The 25,492-nt window shown below is 40.8% G+C and overlaps 1 non-coding gene across 1 annotated transcript; it reads left to right on the top strand.

Annotated features, from left to right (window-relative positions):
* The first annotated feature begins 24,513 nt into the window (after positions 1-24,513).
* Positions 24,514-24,619, top strand: LOC121998892. Its single transcript, XR_006116679.1, has one exon. It is a non-coding gene; the product is annotated as a small nucleolar RNA R71 (small nucleolar RNA).
* Positions 24,620-25,492: the final 873 nt, after the last annotated feature.

The raw sequence follows: 25,492 nt of genomic DNA, 5'->3' as shown, positions 1-25,492 counted from the left end.
TTCTCGCCAGCTCCTCCACAGCACTCACAAAGCTCAGATCGCCAGTTCTTGAAGGATCTTGGAAGTTTTCCAAGTCAAGAGGCGGATCAAAGCCAAGAAGAGAAGCTAGGGTTAGGGTTTATACTCATTGTAAGCTTGTAAGCTTGTATTTCTTGTATCCTTTCCCTCTCTTCTTGTATTGAGTCTTGTAGGGCTTCTCCGCCCTTGGTAGTTACCATAAAGGAGAGTTTTATTTAGTGGAGGGTGTGTGTGTTGGTGTGGATCCTTGGATTAGTCACCTCTTGTGAGGTGGATACCAAGTAAAACCAACCGTGTTAGCGTTGTGTGTTTGTTTCTGTATTTTCCGCTGCACATCTTTGAAGGAACAAGCAACGCCGAGCAACGAGCGAACGCGACGAGCTATTCACCCCCCCTCTAGCTACTTTTGGTCCTAACAAGTGGTATCAGAGCGAGGCCGCTCTTCAACGGAATCATCGCCGGAAGGGTCAAGCATAACAAGAAAAGCTAGAGGGTGAAGAAGTTGGAGCAAATTCTTCAAGTTCAAGATTTTATCAAGCTCAACTTCAAGATGCAATTCCAAGATGGGCTTGGATTTGACACAAGGGTGGCTCCACCATACACTTCTACGAGTTTCGATTCTTGGAAATCAAGAATCGAAAATTTTCTTATGATGGAGATAGAGCAATGGTTTGCTCTCATGGAATGTTTTGAAGCTCCCACAAATTCCAAGGGCAAAGTACTCAAAAGGAGCAAGTGGAGCAAAGACCAAATCCAAAGATGTGAGGCCAATGACAAAGTGACCAAGCTTTTGGTCAATTTATTGCCAAGAAACATCTTGGAACAAATTGGAGAGTTTGAAGATGCCAAGGAGCTTTGGAGCAAATTGGCCAAGCTTCATGAAGAGATCCCCTCCACTGTACAAGATCATGAAGAATCCAAAGAGGGCGACTCATTGGATCAAGACCAAGAGGAGGACTCCGAGGTTGAGAGATGCTCCACCTCCGAAGAAGAAGTTCAAGAAGAAGCTTCATCTTCAAGGGAATGCAACGAAGGGAACAAGGAGGGAGCATACTCCTTGTTTCATATTCAAGATGATGAAGCCTCCACCTCTAGGATTGAGGGGGAGCAATCCTTGGTGACACCGGATCAAGAAGAAGGAGAAGTTTCTACATCCGGGTCAAGAGATGAAGAGATGGAAGAAGCTTCTACCTCCACGAGTCAAGAAAAATCAAATGGAGGAGAATCAAGATCGGATCAAGAGGAAGCTTCTACCTCCGGATCCAAAGGGAAAGATGCCACCCCTACAAGCAAAGGTATAAATATTTCAATTAAAAATAAAAATCATATTATATGTTTTGAGTGTAGGGAACATGGGCACTATAAGAGCAAGTGTCCCAACTTGGCCAAGAAGAAGGGCCAAGTGGCACAAAAGGGCAAGGTGAAGCCCAAGGAGACCATCCCCGGAACGAAGAAGAGCAAGGAGCATATCATATGCTTCTCTTGCAATCAAAAGGGGCATTACCGAAGTCAATGCCCCAAGGGGAAGAAGGTGGTCACGGCTCAAGGAGGCACTAGTCAAGGGGGAGCCTCTAAGGTAAAAAGGAAGGTAACTTTCATTGAGCCTATTCCCTTACAAAATGGTAAAAAGCATGCTAGGTCAAATTTTTATCATTTTAATGCAATTTACCATAAGAATAGAAAGCATGAGGGCTTTAAGGAAAAACATGTGGCCCTACATGCCAAAACTACCCAACCTAAGGTTAGGAAGGTAGATAGACACTTGGGCAATAACTCTAAAGATTTTAGATACAAGCCCAAGAACAAATATGCTCATGAATCAAATGAAAAATCTAAAACTAAGGACTTAGTGATAGAAAATCAAGTCTTGAGGTCAAGGCTTGATAAAATGGAAAGGACCCTAAAAAGGATGGAAAATATCCTAAAAGGGCAAAATGAGCATAGCCTAGGTCTAGGAGCACAAAGGTCATCTAATGGCCATAGAGGTTTGGGATACAAACCAAAGGCTAAGAAGGATGTGCCCTCTTACCATAGAGTTCCATATAGTTATGGAACAAACCCTAGGTCTAGTGGTCAAGCCAAGAATACTAGGGAAGTCATCCCTAAGAGTATCTTTGCAACCAAAGTGACTAAGACTTCTAAGAAGTCTAAGAAAGTCACTAACAAGGTCACAAGGGAGGCTATCCCTAGAGTTGACCTAGAAAGTGTGACCAAGGCTTCTAAGAAGCCCAACAAGGTCATTAGGAAGGTATCTAGGGAAGTTATCCCTAGTGAGTACCTAGAGCATCCAAGGAGCACCAATAGGTGTTGGGTTCCTAGGAGCATCTTCTCTACCCCATAGATGGGTTAGAGAGTGTCAACTCCGATTAGAAGGGTAGTTAACCCAACTTTGAGGAAATTGACACTCAAGGAGCATTTTCAAGATTTTAGTTAACCTTTGAAAATGAAATGGACCTATTGATTACTCCTTGAAAGAGTAAAATGTGCCTAATGGTGGAAGAATTGATTTTAATCTTAAATGGCACATATTGGGAAATTCATAAGAACTATCAAGTTGGGATTTTGGTATGTTCTTAGGCAATTTAAGGCAATCCGGGCCTTAAATTTAAAAGTGCTACTCTTGAGGAAAAATGGAATATGCCAACATTTGAGGACATGTTTATTTTCAATTGGCATACATTAAATTAAGGAAATTAGAAATGCCAAATTTAGGTTTTGGCATTCTCTTGTAGCACTTTAGGGCAATCTAGGTTTAAGTTGTAAGTTTAGCTAAGACTTTAAGGATACTTAGATAGTTAATCTAGGTATATTTTATTTATGCTAAATCTTGCCATGATTGTTTGCCCATAATATGCCATGACATCATGTCTAGTTTTGCATTCATGTTTTATTATGAAAAATCTAAAAATATCATGTCATGACATTCATACATCATGTAGTAATAGGATATTTTCTTTTGAAAATTATTTTCTTTTGATGTATGCCATAACATAATCATGCATTAAGTTTAATTCCTTGTAATTAAGGACAAATGGCATTTAACGACACTTATTGACAAGTGACATCCTAGGTGGATGTCTAATATTTCTAAAATGCCTAGATAAATATGCATGATCCCTAGATTAGGGCAAAAACCAAAATCTACATCTCACAAAGACTATAAGGTGACTTGTATGTGTTTTAGTGCATATTATATACTAGTGAGATGTTAGGATGATGAACAAAGCTCAAGATGTTCATTTAGTGCATTCCTTTGAGTTTTAAATTCATCAAAACACATAGTTATGTGTTTTCCCATCATTGGGAAAGCTAATGTACAAGTCATGTGCATTATGCCCAAGGAACATGATGGGATATTGGTTTTGAAAATGTTTTTAAAATGTTTTTGGAAAACCTTGGTGAAGGCTATCTTTTGATAATAATCACCATTGAATAGTTAGACACAAACTTGAAGAGAAACACTAAAGTTTTTGCAAGTTTTCAAGTTTGTGTCAATCTTTGAAAATATGAAGTATTTTCATAGAAAACTATTTTTCCGTGATAGTAAACGCCCTAAATAATGTCTACACGAAATTTCATAATTTTTGGATTTTTGTAGAATTTTCTAGGGGTTTCTGAAGTTGACTGAAATGGAATTTCAGCAACTATCAGAGCTCCGATCGATCCATGGATCGATTGGAGTTCCTGAATCGATCCATGGATCGATTCAAACGGTAATTCCCGCGAGCAGAAGCTCGCTGGATCGATCAGCCGATCGATCCAGGGAGTCTGAATCGATCAGTGGATCGATTCAGCAAGGTTCAATCGATTGGAACCCAACTTCAATCGATCCAAGTTGCTGGTTTTGGCTGGGAAGGCCTGATTTCAACATCTTTGAACCTATTTTAGTCTAGGTAACCATTCCAAACCCCTTAAATATATTTGTATACATACAAAGGGTGTTTTCATGTTGAAAACAAGGATGGATTGGTTAACGAAGACTAAGTAGAAGTTTAGGTTGAGGTTGTTTCAAATTTTGAATATTTGAACCTCAAAACTTCTAAATTTGGGTTTCCTAATGTTTTAGGGATTCCAAGTCATTGTTGGTGCAATGACAGAAGTTACCACCATGTCTTTAGGGGGAGGGACTCTTTAAAGACATGAAAATTATTTTTCATGAACCTTGGAAGGTGGTTAACCTTCTGTTGTGAACTTGCTCAAGGTTGAGCATTTAAACTTGAAATGGGGAGAAATGGGGAGTGGATATCCTCATTATTTCAAGTGGACACTCAAGTGGTAGATAATGCTCAAGGTTGGGTAGTTGTCTACATTGAGGGAGAAGTTAAGGATAAATGAAGGGTATGGGACCTTCATTATCGTGTTGATCACAACGAGTGATGTTGTGAACAACGATGAGCAACTCTTCAGGGGGAGAGTCTTCAACAAATGGATTTGTTGAAGTGTGCCCAGAATTGGAGCATAGGTTGATGTGTGTCCAACGATGGGTTGATGTGTGCCAATAGGGGGAGAATGTATGGTTAAGCTTAGGCCTTCATTACCTATGGGAAGGTCATAGGGGGAGAATGAAAGGACTCATGAAATGGAGTAAGTTAGGCTTTCATTACCTAGAGGGAGTTTGCCCTCTTAGGGGGAGAATGAAGAGCTTAATTTATGCTTTCATTACCTAGTGGCATGAAGAAGGAGGCTATGGGATTAGCCTAACTTACATATGAGATTGTAAGTGTTATAGTGGTATTGTCAAACATCAAAAAGGGGGAGATTGTTGGTGCAATATCCCTCAGGTCAAGGTTGACCTGGGTAACCAAGCTGAGTTTTGGTTTGGGTTTAGATGTTTGACAATAAGATATTGATTGAAGAAGAGTCAAGTAGGTCAAGGTTGACCGGATACTTGACTGGGAAGTCCTAACTGGGATGTTAGGCAAAATGAAAGACCTAGTGAGTGAAGCTAGGCAGTATGAAAGTCCTGGTGAGTGAAGCCAGGCAGAAGGAAAGTCCTGGTAAGTGAAGCCAAGTCCCGTGAGTGAAGCCAGGCAGATGGAAATCCTGGTGAGTGAAGCCAGGTGAAAGTCCTAGTGAGTGAAGCTAGGCAGATGGAAATCCTGGTGAGTGAAGCCAGGTGAAAGTCCTAGTGAGTGAAGCTAGGCAGATGGAAAACCCTAGTGAGTGAAGCTAGGTGAAAGTCCTGGTGAGTGAAGCCAGGTGAAAGTCCTGGTGAGTGAAGCCAGGCAAGGGAAAATCCAGATGGATCAAGGATGATTGGACATCTGGTGTTGGGAAGTCCAAGTAGGTCAAAGGATTGACTGGATACTTGGCATGAAAGAAAAGTCCAAGTAGGTCAAAGGATTGACCGGATACTTGGCACAGAGAAAAGTCCAAGTAGGTCAAAGGGATTGACCGGATACTTGGCACAGAGAAAAGTCCAAGTAGGTCAAAGGGATTGACCGGATACTTGGCACAGAGAAAAGTCCAAGTGGGTCAAAGGGATTGACCGGACACTTGGTAAGGGAGTCCTAGCAGGTCAAGGGAGTGACTAGATGCTAGGCATGACATACCAACAGGTCAAGGTTGACCGGATGTTGGTTTGGGAGGTTTGGGACTTGGTTTTGGACAAAAATCAAGTGCTGGATCGATCAGTGGATCGATCCAGACCTGTCCCAGCGAACAGAGAGCCTCTGGATCGATCCGTGGATCGATCCAGAGGTCCCAATCGATCAGTGGATCGATTGGGACGCGGCTGCTTCGCGCGATCGATCCGGGATCGATGCTGCTTCGCGCGATAAGCGCTGGATCGATCCGTGGATCGATCCAAAGCCTCCCCGATCGATTGGGAATATTCGAATCGATCGGGATCCGACCGTTGCGTCGTATTTGAGCTGCAGGCGTGCGTTGGCTGCAGCATCTCTTCTCCGATTCACTCCAGATTTCTCGCCAGCTCCTCCACAGCACTCACAAAGCTCAGATCGCCAGTTCTTGAAGGATCTTGGAAGTTTTCCAAGTCAAGAGGCGGATCAAAGCCAAGAAGAGAAGCTAGGGTTAGGGTTTATACTCATTGTAAGCTTGTAAGCTTGTATTTCTTGTATCCTTTCCCTCTCTTCTTGTATTGAGTCTTGTAGGGCTTCTCCGCCCTTGGTAGTTACCATAAAGGAGAGTTTTATTTAGTGGAGGGTGTGTGTGTTGGTGTGGATCCTTGGATTAGTCACCTCTTGTGAGGTGGATACCAAGTAAAACCAACCGTGTTAGCGTTGTGTGTTTGTTTCTGTATTTTCCGCTGCACATCTTTGAAGGAACAAGCAACGCCGAGCAACGAGCGAACGCGACGAGCTATTCACCCCCCCCCCTCTAGCTACTTTTGGTCCTAACAACATTGAGGATGTGAACAAATGCAAGGGGAGAGACTCTCTCTCTCACGCGTGGGTGCGCAGGTCGGTGCAAATCCAGGGCCTGAATTGCACTGAACCAAGTTGACTCGTGTGCGAGCGCGACCTGCGCACATGAATGCCAGACCGGTCGGGATAAAATTTGCCTAAGTGGAACAACCAATATTTTACCATGTAGATCTTTTGTTGCTGTGAAAGTGATGCATTAAATTCGAGATTAATGCAGAATAAAATCGTTGTTAGAAAAATAAGTTAACTTTAAAAATAAAATTTAACAACAGAGAATTTTGATAAAATTTTCAAGATGACCTGGGAAAGTTAACATAGAAAAATAAGTTAGGGAAATTGTGAAAAAAGTTGTTTTAAAATATGATCTTTGAGATCAGAAATGGTTTTCAAAGTCCTTATAATTTTTTCAAAATAGCTAACTTTTGATATTAAGGCAAAAAAAAAAAAAATTATATCAATTTTGAAACATAAGTTTATAAAAGGTAATTTTCAAAAGTAAATTATGAAAGACATTTTAAAAAAAAAAAAGTTTTTGAAGGTTTTTTTTTTTAAAAAATTAAGTTTTTGAAAGATATAAAATAAGATTTTGAAATCCATTTTTCAAATATTAAATTTGCAAAATTAAAGTAATTTTCAAAACAATTTTGCTAAAGTATTTTTAAGGAAATGAAAAATACTTTTCAAAAGTAATTTTACAAAATTATTTTTAAAGAAGAGAAAATAATTTTGTTACAAATATTAATCCTCTCCTGAATCTGACATTATTTTTGAAATAAGGCTTTTAAAAATATTTTCCAAAAAAAATTTAAAATAATATTTTCAAAGTATTTATTTTTTTTTTAAAAAAGTGAGGTAGGATTTTCAGAAAGGATTTTAAAAAGAAATTTGATAAGGAATAATTAAAAAAAATCCACAAGAAACTTAAGGAAATAATTTTTTTAAAAAATAATAATAATACTCCCCCTGAATTTATTACTTCCCCTTTAATTTATTATAAGGATTTGAGTATGTTAAAATGTGCAACATATTTTTAAGGTTCTTGCTCCCCTTAACCTAGCATTCTAAGATTATCTTTGTTAGCAACAAAGTTAAAATAATTTTTAAGTTAAGTTAATTTTTAAAATAATTTTTAAGTTAAAATAATTTTTAAAATAAATTTTTAAGTTAAAATAATTTTTAAAATAAATTTTTAAGCTAACGTAATTTATAAAATAAATTTTTTAGTTTAAAAAATTTTTAAGTTAAAATAATTTTAAAATAAATTTTTAAGTTCAAATAATTTTTAAATTAATTAATTTTTAAAATAATTTTTAAGTTAAATTTAAATTTTAAAATAATTTTTAAGTTAAGTTAATTTTGAAAATAATTTTTAAGTCAAGTTAATTTTTAAAATAATTTTTAAGTTAAAATGATTTTTAAGTTTAATTAATTTTTAAAATAATGTTTAAGTTAATTTAATTTTTAAAATAATTTTTAAAATAGATTTTAAGTTAAAATAATTTTTAAAATAAATATTTAAATTAAAAAAAAATTAAAATAAAATTTTAAGTTAAAATAATTTATAAAATAAAATTTTGATTTTAAAATAATTTATAAAATAAATTTTTAAGTTAAAATAATTTTTAAATTGAAATAATTTTTAAAATAAAATTTTTAGTTAAAATAATTTTAAAATAAATTTTTATGTTAAAATATTTTTTTAAAAAAATAAATTTTTATTTTAAAATATTTTTTAAAATAAATTTTTAAGTTAAAATAATTTTAAAATTAAATTAATTTTTAAAATAATTTGAAAGTTAAATTAAAATTTTAAAATAATTTTAAAGTTAAATTAAATTTTAAAAATAATTTTTAAGTTAAGTTAATTTTTAAAATAATTTTTAAGTTAAAATGATTTTTAAGTTAAATTAATTTTTAAAATAATGTTTATGTTAAAATAATTTTTAAGTTAAAACAATTTTTTTAAAATAATTTTTTAAGTTAAAATATTTTTTTAATATAATTTTTAAGTTAAAGTATTATTTTTTATATAATTCGAAATTGAAAATTTAATTTAGTTTTAAATTTAATTTAATTTAATTTAGTTTAGTTTGATTTAATTTAATGTAATTTAATTTCGTTCGATTTGATTCGATTTGAAGTCCTTAGTCATCTCACCCGATCTATGTTTTCAATTAGTGAAACCTATAATTTTTGTGAGATGAAGTTAAGTTCAATTTTTAGGGTTTGGTTTAACTTTGTATTAGATTCAGGTTTTGCTTTGGGATTAACAAATATATATTCTTTGGATAAACTTCTGGGCTATGGTGAGTCATTTGGACATCATTAGAGTAATCATACCTTCGAGGTTTTTCAAATATTCCTTTCCACTGAATTTAGTACAAAACTTTGGTCTAACTAGATAAGATCTGTAAGAGGTAGCTTAAGTTAGTTCCACTCAGTCAAATGCACCAAGTCGAAGTCATATCTTCCTAGACATGCATAGACTGAGTTTCCCTAAGCTACTATTATCCAAAACTTCATCAGTACCGTAGGTCAAGTTAAACTTTGTCCCTTTTTACTTTAATCCTAATTAGCCCACCGAGTATGTTAGTTTTGGTTACCCTGTCGGGTATATTATTTTTGGAGGTGTCAACTATTTTGAAGCCTCCCCCTGAATTATTAATCTGACTTAGGTTTTAATTTTGGATTTATGTCGATTACTTTTATAATTGTATTTAACTTGATGATAATTTGATTTTTGGTAGGTTATAAAATAGTTTGTTTTTGGTTTAGTTGGTCTAAGTTTGTATTTTGACTTTTGATTTGGTTTATTTGATTTTACATAATATATTTTATCTTTGGGTATATAATATTGGTTAATTCCTACTTGCGTGGTTAAGTACACTTTTGGAACCCAAGCTTTAATTTGTTGTTTGTGTTGAGTTATTAGAGATATAAACAACTTATTTGAATTCGACTTGTATCCAAGTCCAGATTTATTGTAAACAACTTTTTGATTATTTAATATAAGATCTAAATTTTTAGATCTAGTTGTAAATTTCTCTAAAACCCCTTTTAATTTATTAATTTAAACTTTTAGTGTTGAATTTTTCTCCTCAAGTGTTAAGGCTTGAGTTGGATTAGAATTTGTGATTTGTTTCTTGAGGTTTTGGTTTTCCTCAAGGAGCATTTTGTTTTCATTTTCAATTGCAGTTAATTTTCTATCTAAACATGCAATGATTTTAAAAAATTCCTTATTTAAACTAAGGTATACCTCTTTGGGACATTCGGAAACGAGTACGGACTCGTGGCTCGATTCGGGTTTGGACCCGTCTTAGGATTCGTCCTCTGATTCGCGGGCCATTAGCGCGAGGTGGCTTTGGTGCTTCTGATCTTCGTCCTCCGATTCTTCTAAAGACGAGTCATCCCATGTCGCTTTGAGTGCCTTCTTCTTGATCGTCTTTGACTTCTCATTCTTCAATTTTGGGCACTCGTGCTTGTAGTGACCCTTCTTGTTGCACCTGAAGTAGGTCACGTTTCTTGGTTCAGTTGTGGAGTTGATCTTCTTCCTCCTGGTGAACATCTTCCTACCAAGTTCACCAGGTACTCTTCATCTTCTGAATCTTGGTCAGACTCATCTTCTGGTTCAGGCTTGGTCTTTGTCTTTTCCTTGGAGGAACTTGCAAACAAAGTGATACCTTTCTCGGTTTTAACGTTAGTTTGCTCGTGTAGCTCAAGTTCGCAAAATAGCTCGTCTAAATTTTACTTAGAAAGATTCTTCGAAATCTTGTAGGCATCCACGATAGATGCCCACAATGCATTTCGAGGAAACACATTTAGAGCGTACCTGATCAAATCACGATTCTCCATTTGGTGGCCTATCGCGTGAAGTCCATTGAGGATGTCTTTGATTCTCGCGTGGAGCTGACTTGCTATTTCTCCTTTCTGCATTTTGGTGTGGGACCACTCGGTTCAGCTCTTCCTTCGTCAACCCGCATTGCAGAGTGTTGAGTGCTTTGAAATCCATCTAGGCTTTCTTCTTTATGATCGGATTCCACTGTTCTGGGTCTAGTGGATTTCCGGAGTTGTCAACCGGCGCCTTGTATCCTCTGGTGACGCTAAACTGTTGGTCAAAGTTGATCTTCAGATAGACCTCCATTCGCTTCTTCCAGTAGGGGAAATCGTCACCATTGAATAGAGAGGGACGGACTGTGCTGAAGCCTTCAATTTGAGACATTTTACCTTGCACACAAAAAAAACAATAAAAAAAAATCCCAAGACTTGGTCTTGGATTAGCAGTGTGGGAGAAAGAAAGAAATTTTAAGACTGAATTGGTGTTGCACCAAATCAGAGCGGTACCTGCTCTGATACCACTTGTTGGATCGTGAAAGCATTAAGGGGGGGGTGAATAGTGATCGAAAAAATAAGAGAACACAAACCAATTTACTTGGTTCGGAGCCTTCGTCGACTCCTACTCCAAGGCTCGCACTCGTCGAGTGCTTTCGTTGGGCAATTCACTAGTAGTTCGAAAAGATTATTACAAAATCAAGTACAAGTGTAATTAAACAGAAATACCGATGACAGAAAGAAAGAACACTTTAACAGCATGTTGTTGGAGAAGCAGAGTTGTAGGAGCACAGTGCAGTAGAGTAGTCGTTGGAAGACGTTGGTGTATTTTGCTCCAGGGCGAGACCTCCTTATATAGGATGCTCCAGGCGCTCGGACTGTGATGTAGGTCCGGCCAACCAGCGCGCTCCACGTTGCGATGTGATAAGTCTTTTGCCTTCCGGGCGTCCGGACCACTTTTCTCCAGAAAGTTCTTCTCCTGTAAGAAAGTGTTAGTCCAAGGTAAAATAAAAGCTAAACTATCCTGTAAAACAAAAGTTAGCATAATTATAGTATAAGAGTAGTAATTAGATTCCGTCTCACCGAGAGCGGAATCTAGTCATGATCTCAACTTAGATTTTCGAAATGGTTTTAAGTTGGGTCGACGCCTACTGTTCCCTCAAACGGGGAACACATCCTCACCAAGTCACTCCCCTCCAGTAACTTACCTTAACTTACCTACCAGACGTCCAGTTAGCCCGTCGTCCCGTCTGGACTTCGTGCCAACTATCAGGTCAGCCTGTAGACCTAGCTAGACTTTGTGCCAGACATCAGGTCAGCCCGTCGACCAGTCTGGACTTCGTGCCAGACATCAGGTCAGCCCGTCGACCAGTCTGGACTTCGTGCCAGCTATCAGGTTGGCCTGTCGACCTAGCTGGGCTTCGTGCTAGCTATCAGGTCAGCCCATCAACCTAGCTAGACTTCTCAGGCATACTTATTCAAAGTATTAGATCACAACGAGACTAACTTAACCTACTTTGTCATTCATCAAAACCTGAGTTAGACCGTCAGTGCTCACCGCACCAACAAGTGGTAACCTTGATATGTCTTGAGCATGCAGATCAACTCACAAACCTCTATGGAGTCTACCATTTGGTCTATCCTGGGCAGGGGATAGAAGTCCTTGGAGCAAGCCTTGTTTAAATCATGAAATTCAATACAAACTAACCATTTATTGTCCGGATTGGAGACCAGCATGATCTTGGCGAGCTAGCTTGGAAACTGAACCTCGCGGATGTGACTGTTTTCAAGCAGTTTTTCTATCTCTGCATGAATGATATAGTTTTGCTCTACACTGAAGTCTCTCTTCTTCTATTTCACAGGCCGAGCGTCCGAACGGACGTAAAGCTCATGCTGAGCTACACTTGGCAAGTTGCCCGAGAGCTCGTAAGTCGACCAAGTGAACACATCGTGATTTCGCTTAAGACATGTGTCCAGCTCTGCCTTCTTCTCCTCTATCAGGTCGGTAGTGATGAAAGTGGTGGCCTCTAATCGGCTAAGATGAATCTGGACTTCCTCCTTTTTCTCGTAGACTAGCGTGGGAGGTTCTTACCTGATGGAATTCACTTCCAAGCGTGGGGCCTTCTGCACATCTCTAGCTTCGGACTTGACTATCTCGACTTAGCATCGCCGAGCAGTCAGCTGATCACCTTTAACTTCACCCACCTTGTTGTCCACATGAAACTTGATCTTCTGGCAGAAAGTGGATACCACCGCTCGAAACTCGTTAAGGGACGGTCGACCCAATATAACATTGTAGGCGGGTAGTGCGTCTATCACAATAAAGTTTGTGGTCCTTGTCCTCTTGAGCGGCTCCTCTCCGAGCGATATGGCCAGCTGAGCCTAGTCGATCAACAATACTTCATTACTTATGAACCCGTAGAGTGAGGTTGTCATTGATTGCAATTCACTTCGGTCAATTTGTAGCTGGTCGAACGCCTTCTTGAATATAATATTTATTGAGCTTCTTGTATCAACAAAAGTTCAATGAATAGTATAACTAGTTATTACCGCTCGAATGATCAAAACGTCATCGTGAGGGATCTCCACTCCCTCCAGGTCTCGGGAGCCGAAAATGATCTCAGGCCCCTCGACCTTCTCCTTGTTGCATCCAACAGAATGTATTCCTAGACACTGAGAGTGTGACTTCCTCGCTTGGTTTGAGTCATCGTCGATCAACCCACTAATGATCATTCCAATCTCTCCCCGAGTAGCATTATTTCGGTTCTCTTCTTCTCGAGCCGAGGGTCGGCTCTGTTCAGCAGAAGCTCGGGCGGGACTTACGCTATTTCTTCTTTGGCTCTGACGATGGCATGGTTCGGTCGTCATTTTTTTTTCGTCCCTTAGGCCAGCTGATCGGCGTCTATAGCGTTGATCGGGAGATGGTGATCGATGGCGATATCCCCGTGGAGCTAATCTGCTAGCGATTGGTGTTAGGTCATAGCAATTATGTGTGTTGTGTGTCACTGACTGGTGGAATGAGCAAAATATTGGCGTCCATGACTTGCCTTTTACAACTTTTGGTCAACTGGCCACCACACGTTGTACGATGTGCATTCTAGGCTCTTGGTGCTGCTGTGCTCCTCCCGCTCGGGGCCTCTTGGGTGGCTGATGGCTACTAGGTGGTCACCACTCAGGCGCTCTTACGGGCTCGGTCGATGCCTCCTTTCTTCTTGCTGCTTGGGCCTCTTCCAGATTTATGTACTTCGTGGCCCTCCTGAGTAGGTGGTCGAAGTCGTTCGACGGCCTCCGGATGAGTGAGCTAAAGAATTCTCCTTCTGTGAGTCCTTGGGCGAAGATGTTCACCAATATTCCGAGAAGACCGATGGAATATCCATGACTATCTAGTTGAAGAGCTTGATGTAGGCCCTCAGTGCCTCCTTGTGCCTTTGTTTCAAGGAAAATAGCTTAATGCTTATCTTCTGGTAGATGCAGCTGCTAGCGAAGTGGTGTAACAATGTCACTTGGAAGTCTTTGAAGTTATGAATCAAGCCAATCGGCATTCGTCTGAACCAGCGTTGTGATGACCCGAAAAGTGTAGTGAGGAAGACTCGACACTTCACCCCGTCGCTGTACTGATGAAGTGTGGTCGCACTATCAAACTGGGCTAGGTAGTCATCTGGATCGGTCGTTCCGTTATACTCACCGATCGTCAATGGGGTGTAGTGTTTTGGCAGAGGGTCGTCCAAGATTCCCAGAGAAAAATATTGATTGATCTGCTAAGGTAAATCATCATTCCTTGATGCTTTCCCTTTACGCGCGTCCTGAACGGGTGCATCGTCCAAGGAGGATCCTCGTTCCTTATCCGCTCGGCCTACCTCCTCTGTTGGAGTGTGGAACAGTGCTCGATGGAAGGGGGTCGACACGTCGGGCACGTCTCCGTATGTGCCGGTCAACTTCTTACTCTATCCCCGAACGGATATATGGTCCGCTCAGTCTCCATATCTGACTAGATGACCCGCTGCTGAGGCCGCAGGCTCCTGTACCTGGTGATCGGTCAGCACTTGCTGCTGTTGTTGCTCCACTATTTTTTCCATTCGGGCTTGTATAAGCATATCTAGCTCCTCCTCTGTTAAAGTCACCATGGCGAGTCATCCAGTGTCCTCCATCTTCGTGTTTCGGATTTAGGCTACATTCCCACGGATGATGCCAATATGATCCTATCCAAAAATTGTGGAAATGATAAGCTAGGAATGTGGCTACCGCGTTGACTAGATGTAGACTTCTCTCCACTCTGTAACACAAGAAATGTCAGTACCGAGCCAAGGAAGGGGTCCCAACGTTGACTCTCTGACTCTTAAGTCAGTCATCGAAAAGAGGAAAAAGGTGAAGCAACAGTAAACACAGGCGTGAATAGTGAATAACGTATACCCTCGTCAGTGTATGAGCCTCCTTTATATAATGTCCTGGTGTGCGACGTGCGCAGTTCTCTCGCGACATGGGCATGTTATCCAATTGATCGTGGGCACATTCTCCAATTTGTCCTATTAAAGAACGTGTCAGGAAAGTGCCTCTAACACCATACCTTAATAGGGTATGCATATCTTTGATAAGACAGTAGAAACTTCCGTCGTATGATCCATCCATTGATCATGTCTTGTGTCAACGACGCTATCTCCCCGAAGGATACCTCAGTGATCCATTTTCTCGACCGAGCAGGATAACCGCTCGGTTGAGTACTCCTCCACTTAGTCGGACTTAGTTGCTCCTCTGCGTGGTGACAGGTCTCAATAGTTTGTTTTCGCCTGACCGGACTAATGCTCCTGTCATACGCACACTCCTCTGCTTTTGTGACGACCGTCTGATGATCTCGACTGAACGGGCGCTTCACTTAGACCAGCCCTTTGCTGATAGGGCAAATACATGCCTGATCGGCCACTGCTAGAGAGATTCGCTTAGCCCCTCAGCGTCCGGTCCTTTACCGTTTGATCCTGTCCGGAAGCTGAGTCAGACGGACCGCCAGGTGAGGTGGATGGAATGTTGATTGAATCACGACGTCCCGGAGGGGGGTGTGCTGAGATGGCTTCTATGTTGACCAAGTCTTCAGAAGTCCTCTAGTCAATGCTACCTGCAGCCAACGACCGGGTTGACCCGGCCCCCGGTACCCCGATACTCGAGGTAGATCCAACGGATATATGAGTACAAGACTAAGCCATAAAATAATGAAATATGAATAGAATATGAACGGAGAACGTACCCTGGCCCAGGGGGCGCCCTCGGATGGGACACGGTGCGAGTTGTTGGGACCCGGAAGAGTAGACGACGCCCGATCAGGATGGAGAGCTGGATTTGACGACGAGAAGCTGAACGAGGCACGAACCCGGAAGACGAGTTGTAGGTTGGGATATAATACCGACATGCAGACCGAGAGGTACTAACGACACGCAGGCCGGGAGGTATTAACGGCACGCAGGGCAGGACATGAAATCAGCTCGTAGGCCGAAACATGACTTCGGCACGCAGGCTGGGACACGAGATCGGCACGCAGGCCAGGATACAACGGACACGCCCACGTAAGACAGCGATACAAGGATCCAAACATAACCTCAGCTCGCAAGCCGGGACATGAGATCGGCACACAGGCCAGGATACAGTAGACACGCCCATATAAAACAACAATGCGAGGATCAAAATATAGCCTCAGCTCGAAGGCTGTAACGCAGCTAAGACGGAGCACAATCTGATCGGAGTCCACTGGTGGTGGAGGCCCGGAAGCCCGACCCACAACTAAGGTGCACGACAATGCAAATGGTCTGGAGATGTCTTACAGTGAGGCGATACGAGAGATAGCGCTGCTGCGTCCTGGAGGAGACCGCTGGCGAGACAACGCTTGGTTGTTCGGCGGTCTGAAGGGCAGTGACCGACAATAGAAGCGTCGGCTGGTCGTAGGGGAAGGAGACGAGGGTGGTCAGCATGTGGCAGTGTCCGAGCGGAGAGGGAGGCGCTTGCTGCTCGCCTCGCTGGTAGTATGCAGGAATGGGGGAGAGAAGGCGCCGACTGCTGGCATCGCCGACAGCGACATCAGAGGAGGGGAAGAGGTGGTTGTGACCTCACACGAGGAAGCGGCGGAGGCGTTTGAGGCAGGCTCGCGTGGGTGAGGAGAAGGGACGACCAAAGACAGAGAAGGAGCAGTCGGTGACTGGCGTCGTCGTCGGCGAGAAGCGTGAGAAGGAGGAAGAAAAGTCCTCCTCCTTGTTACTGTTGGCGGCGGAAGCAGCGGCCTGAACTCCCTTTTCTGGCGGCGGAACAGAACCGGCGAAGAGGGAGAGAAGAGAGGAGGTGGAGGCCGGCGGTGAGGAGAAGGAGGAAGAGGAGGAGAGCCATTGCCGGTCGGCGTCCTTGACAAGGAGCGCGAGGACGAGGAAGAAAAATGGTCCTCTTGGCAGCGGCGAAGCAAAGCCACGAAGAGGGAAGGGAACCTTGCATGCTACAGTGCCTCCTTTCTCTCCTTAAAGCCCTAACCCCCCAAAGGACCAAAATGCCCTCCCCTCTCCACTTAATCACACCTCTGCCCTATATTCAGATCACAAGCCTCCCCCTCAAGTCTAGTTGAAGGAGGCGCAAGTCCGACTGACTAGACCCATCCACATGAAACACAGAATCACTACTGAATGCAGAGTCGTATCGCGGGTCTGTCACATAACGTCGAACGAGTAGCTATGGACGACGGGTACCTGGCAGAGCGACAAAAAGAATAAGCACTGACTGAGCGACAAAAGACATATTGAGCGAGTGTTGAAAGAGCGATCTGGCGAATATCGAGTGATATCGAACAGACGGTCGAAAGATGCTGAGTAAAACGATTGAGCGACAATAAATCAATACCGGGCGACCAAAAAAGTGTCAACTGAGTGATAATAAATCGCGATCAGGTAATAGAGAAAATGATGGACGAGCAGAGCCGTGAGCGTGACCAAGAAAAATATTGATCGAGCGACAATAAATCGCGACCAGGACGAGTAAATTCGTAAGTGCGACCAGGAGAGCGCCGACCGAGCGACAGTAAATCATGACCGACTAATAGAGAGAATGTTGGGCGAGCAGAGTCATGAGCGCGACCGAAAAAAATACTGACCGAGCGTTAATAAATCGCGACCAGGCAAATAGAGAGGGATGAACTAGCGAAGTCATGAGTGCGACCAGGAAAGTGCTGACCGAGCGACGATAAATTGCAACCGGGAAATAGAGAGACGGATCGATGAGCGAAGTCATGAGCGCGACCAGGGAGGTGTCGACCGAGCAATAGTAAATCGTGACCTGACAATAAAGAGAATGATGAGTGAGCCAAATCATGAGTGCGACCGAAAAAGTATCGACCGAGCGATAGTAAATCGCGATCTGACAATAAAGAGCGTGACCGCGCGAGTGTCGATCGAGCGACAGTAAATCACGATCTGTCAACAAAGAGTGATGGACGAGCAAAGATCGTGACCGAACGAGGGTCGACCGAGTGGCAATAAATCGCGACCTGACAATAAAGAGCGTGTTACGCTCCGCAAGTGTACGGAAATGTCGCAAGTAATATAAAAGATTATCGTATCCACAGGGACTGGAATAAGCACTAGAAATGTCTCAATGCGAATTAGCTAAACAACTATCCAATCGTTTCAAATGCAAAGTGAAGGTAAAAAAATCTAATATTAAAGATCAACAAACAAGAGTTTAGTGTTTTGTGTTATGATAAAGGGAGATTCTAGGAGTTTCGGTTTCTTTGTAAGGTTTCTTGAATGTAAATGGTTCACCAATTCTTATCCCTCAATTGCCAAACACTTGTAGAAAGTTGCCGATTCTCTCTTGCAATAGATAACCGGCTAAGGACTGAGAAATATATCTAAATATGATCAATTAGACGTGAACCTACGTTGTCCTTACACAGAAGCGCACCTATTACTATGCCTTCCTCGGATATCAACATAGAAGCCCACAACTTATTAATCTATCAAGATACAAGAAACTAATCACAAAATCCATCATACTCTCTTGAATATTCCTATTTCCTCTTCAAGATTATCTCTCAAACGTCCTTACACGGGCTTGCACCTGTCACGTGGATCCCTCGGATGATCGAGTGGGAGTTTATCTTTACAAAGTCCACAAGAAATCCAAACAATCAATCAAGAATGAGAATTCAGCACAAATCACCATTAATCATTCAAGATCTAATTGATACAAGCAAGACAATGTCATTGAAACAAGAAAATGGCAAATCCATAAGAGATTACATCAATCCATCATACAAATACTCCCTTAATCCTAGAATACAAGATCTACTCCATGAATCGAGGAAGAATACCCAAAGAAATAAAGATTACAATCATTTCTTAAATCCCCAATCCAAGAAACCAAGAAAAGGGGAAGGAGAAAACTTATCTACGAAGAAGCCTCGTCTTCGGATCCAATCCTCACTCCGGAGTCGAAATCGTCAAGAACTCCCTTAGAATCGCCCAGAAATCCTCCCAAGAATGGGAGGAAACCACCAAATCTTGCCTTCTCCCAAAGGGGGAGAGATCCCCTTTCAATTCATGAAGGAAGGTTTAAATAGAGGAGGAAATCGGGCGCCACACGTGTGAGATTCACACGGCCATGTCCAGTTCCTTCTCTGCCAAAGCTGCACGGCCATGTGGTTCACACGGCCAAGACCCTTCTGCTCTCTGGAAATGCTACACGGCCGTGTGGTGCACACGACCACCACCTGCTTGGTCTCTGGAAACTTCACACGGCCGTGTGATGCACACGGCCACCACCTGCTTGGCCTCTGGAAACCTCACACGGCCGTGTAGATCCACACGGCCATGTAAGGCATCTGCTCTGATTTCTTCAAATCAAGACACGGCCGTGTAGATCCACACGGCCATGTAAGGCATCTGCTCTGATTTCTTCAAATCAAGACACGGCCGTGTGAGATTCACACGGCCATGTCCTCTTCCCTTCCTGTTAAGACTACACGGCCATGTGTGGTACACGGCCTGATGCTCTCTCCCTTCAATTACTTCCAAGCTTGCCCGAGGACGCATAATCTTCACCAATTTCGACTCATGTGTACAGAAAATGCACAAAAAGCAGATCTCCGAACCAAAAGAGTAAATATGCTAAAAGGAAAGCTGGAAGTATAAAAATGCATAGATCAAGCATGCTCAAAGTATGTAAATGTGCGTAAAAACATGCATAAAAGAGTATATAATCTACGCACATCACGCCCAGACTTATGCTTGTGTCGCAGTCTAAATTCATATGTTCTACAACACATTCATAAAACCTAGTGCACTTTCCTAATTCTATCAAAAAGTTTCATTAACAAGCATGATCATGGAAACAAGTAAAGTATGGTTCAAGCATAAGAATCTTGTGCACAGTGTAAAAGTAACTCAACACCCTTCAAGTTTCAATCCATGTCCTAGTCAAGTCGTCATCAAATTTGAATTCCTAATGTTTCCAGTGAAAGACAAGTTACCAGTGATAGACACTTACTCACCATTCACTTGGTTCATATTTCTCAACTAACCCAAGGTCTCAAAGGTGTGCTCAATCTCAAGGGAAGCTAAGCAGTCATTTCCCCAGTAACCTAACTCGGTCTCAAAGGGGTGACTTGCTAGATTCCACTTATGACAACTGTTTTTTATATCCTTTTTTTTTTAATAAGTGTTTGCATTGTGCAAAACTTATTCACAAATGTACTTTTAGCACACATGTTGGGATATTTTGATTTTTCCAAATGAGCTTTAATGATTTGAGCCTCATCCAGTAACCAAAATGAAAGTTGAGAAATCACCATGGAAACCAAGTATTAAGCAAACAAGATGAATCATGACTATTTCAATGACATCAACTATTCAAGCATCAAGCACAAGTGTAGTGAAGATAAAATCCTTAAGGTTGAACCAAAACTAAAACTCATCACCATAAGATTCTTAGCTTATTAATGCTTCCCAAGATAGAAAAAAGAACTACACAAAGTTTACTACTAGCATCATTCGAACATCATGAATCAAGACAATAATCGTGCTAACATTTCACTTGAATCCAAGAAAGCATATAAGTGAAGATTTGATGTTCTCAAAAAAAAAATTTTTTGCCATGATTATTTCAAAAACAAGCAAAGTTAGGCAACAAGCAATGAAAATAAGAACCAACATGAAATACTAACAAAAACTAAAAACTGAAAACCAAAAACATAAAAAACTAACAAAAACTAAAAACTGAAAACCAAACTAAACAGTACATGACACCATACATGACACCCCCCCAGACTTAAACTTTTCATCGTCCCGATGAAATCAATATGGTGGAGGAGGTGGAGGTGGACGAGGAAAAGGGGGTCTACGACGTGGTTGGCCAATAGGAAAACTAGGAAAACCTGGAATCTCACCCAAGGATCTATGATACTCATATAAAGCATCTACTTGTTGGCTAGTAAGTGTCATGCTCTGCATAAAATCTCTCATCCTAGCCTGATCAGTATCATAATCCTGCACAAACTCAGCCACTTGACCTTGAAAATTCCTCGTAAACTGAAAATGATTTTGTACCTCCCTAAACTGATCATCAGATAAAGAGAAGCGACCCTCCAACATTTTTCGTTGGGCATCTTGCTTCTCATGAAGTGATTCTAGAGACGTACGAAAATCTGAAAAATAAAACCTAGAAGATCCCGTGCCATATGCAAAAGAATGCCTAGCAGGCTCCATAAAACTAGAAGGCTGCGGGTGTCCAAATGACGAGGGCTCATGATGTGGCTCAGTGTCTCCAGGTATAGAAGGGTTATCCTCAAAATCTAACTCAGAAATTACCCAATTAGCCGGGTTACGAATAGTAGTTAGTTCAGGAAAAGGAATGGGTAAAGGAGAACCACTCCTCCTAGGAAACGCGAAACCATTCTCATCCCGAACGATCATTTTCATAGCAAGACATACATCAATGTCAATCATGTCATTACCATGAATTATTTCCAACCCATCAACATCAAGATTTAAATTATAAGCTATTCGGGTAATCAAACCACCAAAAACAATTGATCCCAATGATGCCCTAGCAGATCTTAATAAGGTTTGAACAAAATGAAAACCAGAATCAAATTCAACCTTATAAAGCATAGCCCATAAAGCATAAAGCTCTATCTTTTTAACTACCCCATCACTCTCTCCCCTACCAAAAATAGTTTTACTCATGACTCTTTGTAGATACCTAAAGATGGGGTTTTACATATTGGAGGCCTTAGCTCTTGAAGGCTCATAAGGTTGATCTAACCCAGTTATTGCATTCCAAAAATGATTCCAATTAAACCTTGGATCAAACCTACGAGGGCTCCCGGTGGTTAATCCAAAACAAGAATTAAAGTCACTAAATGTCCATAGAAATTCTTGATTCATTAGTCTAAATGAGATTTTTCCAAAATAATCATCTTCATTAGTAAAATGGACATCCAATGAACTTAAAAATTCTAAAACAAGACGAGGATATGTAGGCAAATATGTGTACATAATATCACTCCAATCCAAAAACCCAATCATCAAATCTACATCTTCCCTAATTCCAAGCATATCAAGAACAGTTGGGTCCATATATCTAGTACACACTATCTTTCTATTGACAAGAATTGCAAATCTAGTTACTTGATCATCATTTCTAAACACAATATTGAATTCATTGTCATTACCTTCGTTGCGTGAAGTCCTTTTGCCTTTTCCCTTCACTGGTTGTTTTCCTTTGTCCCTTGATGGCTCCTCCTCTTTGTCCCCACTGGATCCACCACCTCTTTTGCGAAGTTTCTTCAAAATGTTGGGCATCTTAATGAGTTTAGATAGGGGAAGAATTATCTAGGGTTGGAAGAATGAAACTCAAAGAACAAAACTTCAAAGAGCAAAGGTCTTAGGTTAGGAGAATGAAAAGTCCAAGTCTTAGAGAGGAAGAGAATCCAGATCTAAGAGATCTTGAGAGATTAGAGAGGAGTTTTTAAGAGATTGGGAGAGAAAGAGATGTTTTGGAGAGTTGGGGGTGTGCGGAACACGACCAAGATCTGGCCGTGTGAGGTAGTAGGAAGACTTTAATAGCTCCCCTACACGGGCCGTGCAGATCCACACGGCCTCCCCCTCTTCTTTCACTGGTTTCCTCGCACGGCCGTGTCTGGGACACGGCCTCTCCATCTTTCTTCTCGGGATTCTTTACACGGCCGTGTTTGAGATACGGCCTAGGCCCTTTTCTCCTCGGGAAATCCTACACGACCGTGTCTGGATGACACGACCCAAGCACTTCCCTTCTCTGCAACTTTTGCTTGGTCGTATATAGCACACGGCCGGGCTCTGTTTTGCACCTAACCTGAAAACAAAATCAAAAGAATGCATCAAACTAAAAGAAATTAAAATACAAATCAAAACTAACTAAAAGAACCCTTGGGTTGCCTCCCAAGAAGCGCTTGTTTAAGGTCTTTAGCTCGACCAAACTTGATCATTCGCTTCTTTTCCTCGCCCTTGGAGGACAGATATACTTTTCGTTTTTGTTGGGAGATCTTCTCCCAACATCTTCCACCACATTGTCTCCTTCGTTTGGTGGCCTTCCATGCGGATGAAAATTCCATTCCTCAAGTTTATAAATGTTTGTCCTGCTACAAGCATTTAAAAGAGACGAGACATGGTTTGAGATATTAGATAAATCATATTCCAACCTTTCCTTACCAATTACCAAAGAAAGCTTATGATTTTTGACATCAATTATAGCTCCAGCTGTAGCAAGGAAAGGTCTTTCTAATATGATAGGAATCCTAGGGTCCTCTTCCATGTCCAACACGACAAAATCTGTGGGAATAACATTCCCATCCACCTCTACTGGCACATCTTCTATAATACCCAAAGGGTACATGTAGGAATGATCGGCAAGTTGAAGTGCCATAGTAGTAAGTTTAATGTTTTTGAGACCTAATTTATTACAAATTGAATAGGGAATGAGGCTAACACTTGCCCCCAAATCACAAAAAGCTTTTTCAAAAAATTCTTTTCCTATGTTGCAAGGAATATAAAAGCTCCCTGGGTCCTTTAGTTTTGGGGAAGTGTTCTTCTCCAAAATAGCACTACATTCCTCATTAAGCGCAATGGTCTCAACCTCTCCTCTTCTTCTCTTGTTTGACATGAGATCCTTCAGGAATTTGGCAAATCTAGGCATTTGAAGAATAGCATCAATAAGAGGTACCTCTACACAAATTTCCTTAACTTTTTCTAAAAACTTGCCAAATTCTTCATCTTTCTTGAGCATTGTAAGTCTCTGAGGAAAAGGGACAGCTTTGCTCTGATGGTTCAGTGGAAGAGTCTCTTCAACCTCAATGGTACTCTCCTCATTAGCTTGAATCTGATTTGGTATAAGAGGAGAGAGCTCTTCTTCTTTTTGTATCCCTTTTGAAGCAGTCACTTGGGAGTCTCCCAAGGTCCGTCCGCTCCTAAGCTCAATTCTATTGCAATGCTCCATAGGATTCACATCAGGTTTTCCTGGAAGTTGTCCTGGTGCTCTGGATGATGAGGAAGCTAGTTGGGCAATTTGACTATCCTGGATCTTTTGATGTTTTTCAGAATTATCCATTCTCTGAATGAGCTTTGCTAAATCTTGCTTCATTTCATTCTGACTTGAGATAATTTCTTCAAGCATCTTTTCAATATTTGACTTTGGTAAGCCTTGAGAAGATAGATGTTGAAAATTTTGTTGCCCAGCTTGAAAATTTGGTCTTGCCCCCATAGATGGTCCTTGATCTTGATTATTTCTGTAAGAAAAATTGGGATGGCTCTTCCATCCAGGGTTATAAGTATTTGAGTATGGGTTGTTCTGCCTTTGATTGTAACTCATGATTGCATCACATTGTTCCAGTTGATTGATTTGTGCAGTGATAGCTCCCAATGGACATGAGTCATTTGAATGCTCTAAACTCCCACATACTTCACAAGATGTACTAATAGCATTGACCATATTAGCACTAGTCCCCATATTCTCAAATTTCTTTGTAAGAGCGTCCAATTTTACAGACAAAAGAGTGACCGCATCTACATCAAACTTCCCTGATGCTTTAATTGTTGGGTTTACAGAAGAATAGCCACCACTTCTTTCATTTGCCCATTGATGATGATTTTGTGCTACACTGTCAATAATTTCTTCAGCTTCATCTAAACTTTTGTTCATAAGTGCCCCTCCCGCAGCTGAATCAAGGGACACTTTGGTATGATAGTTGATACCATTATAAAAAGTGTGCAACACTAACCATCTTTCCAACTCATGATGTGGGCATTGTCTGAACATACTATTATATCTATCCCATGCTTCAAAAAGAGATTCTGAGTCAGTCTGCTTGAAGCTTGCAATTAAATTCCTCATATGAGCGGTTTTGCTTGGTGGATAGAATTTATCAAGAAACTGTTGCTCACACTGCTCCCAAGTGGTGATGCTATTAGGGTTCAAAGAATTCAGCCATTGATTTGCCCTATCTCTTAGAGAAAACCCAAATAATAATAATCTAACTGCATTTGAAGGAACTCCATTCATTTTCATGGTACCACATATTTCATAAAAGACCTCTAAGTGTTGATTAGGGTCTTCATGAGGTCCTCCACCAAATTGGTTTTGCTGCACCATAGATATAATTGCGGGTTTGATCTCAAAGTTATTAGCTTCCACTGAAGGTCTTGAAATACTAGATCGAAAACCTCTTGCATAAGGTGCTGCATAATCCTTGAGTGGTCTATTCGCCATGTTCAAATGTTCCTGTTCTTCAATTTGCCTTTGCAGAATTCTTCTTTTATGGAAAGTTCTGTCAATCTCAGGGTCAAAAGGAAAGAATTCCCCTGCAAAGTTAGATCTTCGCATACACAAGAACAAGATAGATAAAAAAAAAATAAAAGAATAAAAAATGCAGAATTGAATTTGTACAAAAAGAATTAACAAGAAGTAAAAGTTATACAAGAAAGTAAAAGCAGGAATCTAATGATTAGTTACAACTATGCAATATGAAAGGAAAACAAATGTTATGTTTAGTCTAACTCTATTGATAATTCCTAATGTTATAGCGCAGTCCCCGGCAACGACGCCAAAAACTTGTTACGCTCCGCAAGTGTACGGAAATGTCGCAAGTAGTATAAAAGATTATCGTATCCACAGGGACTGGAATAAGCACTAGAAATGTCTCAATGCGAATTAGCTAAACAACTATCCAATCGTTTCAAATGCAAAGTGAAGGTAAACAAATCTAATAT

Source organism: Zingiber officinale, chromosome 6A (assembly GCF_018446385.1).
Source record: "Zingiber officinale cultivar Zhangliang chromosome 6A, Zo_v1.1, whole genome shotgun sequence".
NCBI classification, from domain to species: domain Eukaryota; kingdom Viridiplantae; phylum Streptophyta; class Magnoliopsida; order Zingiberales; family Zingiberaceae; genus Zingiber; species Zingiber officinale.
The sequence above is the reverse complement of the archived record's forward strand: the minus strand, read 5'-3'. Positions and strand labels throughout refer to the sequence as shown.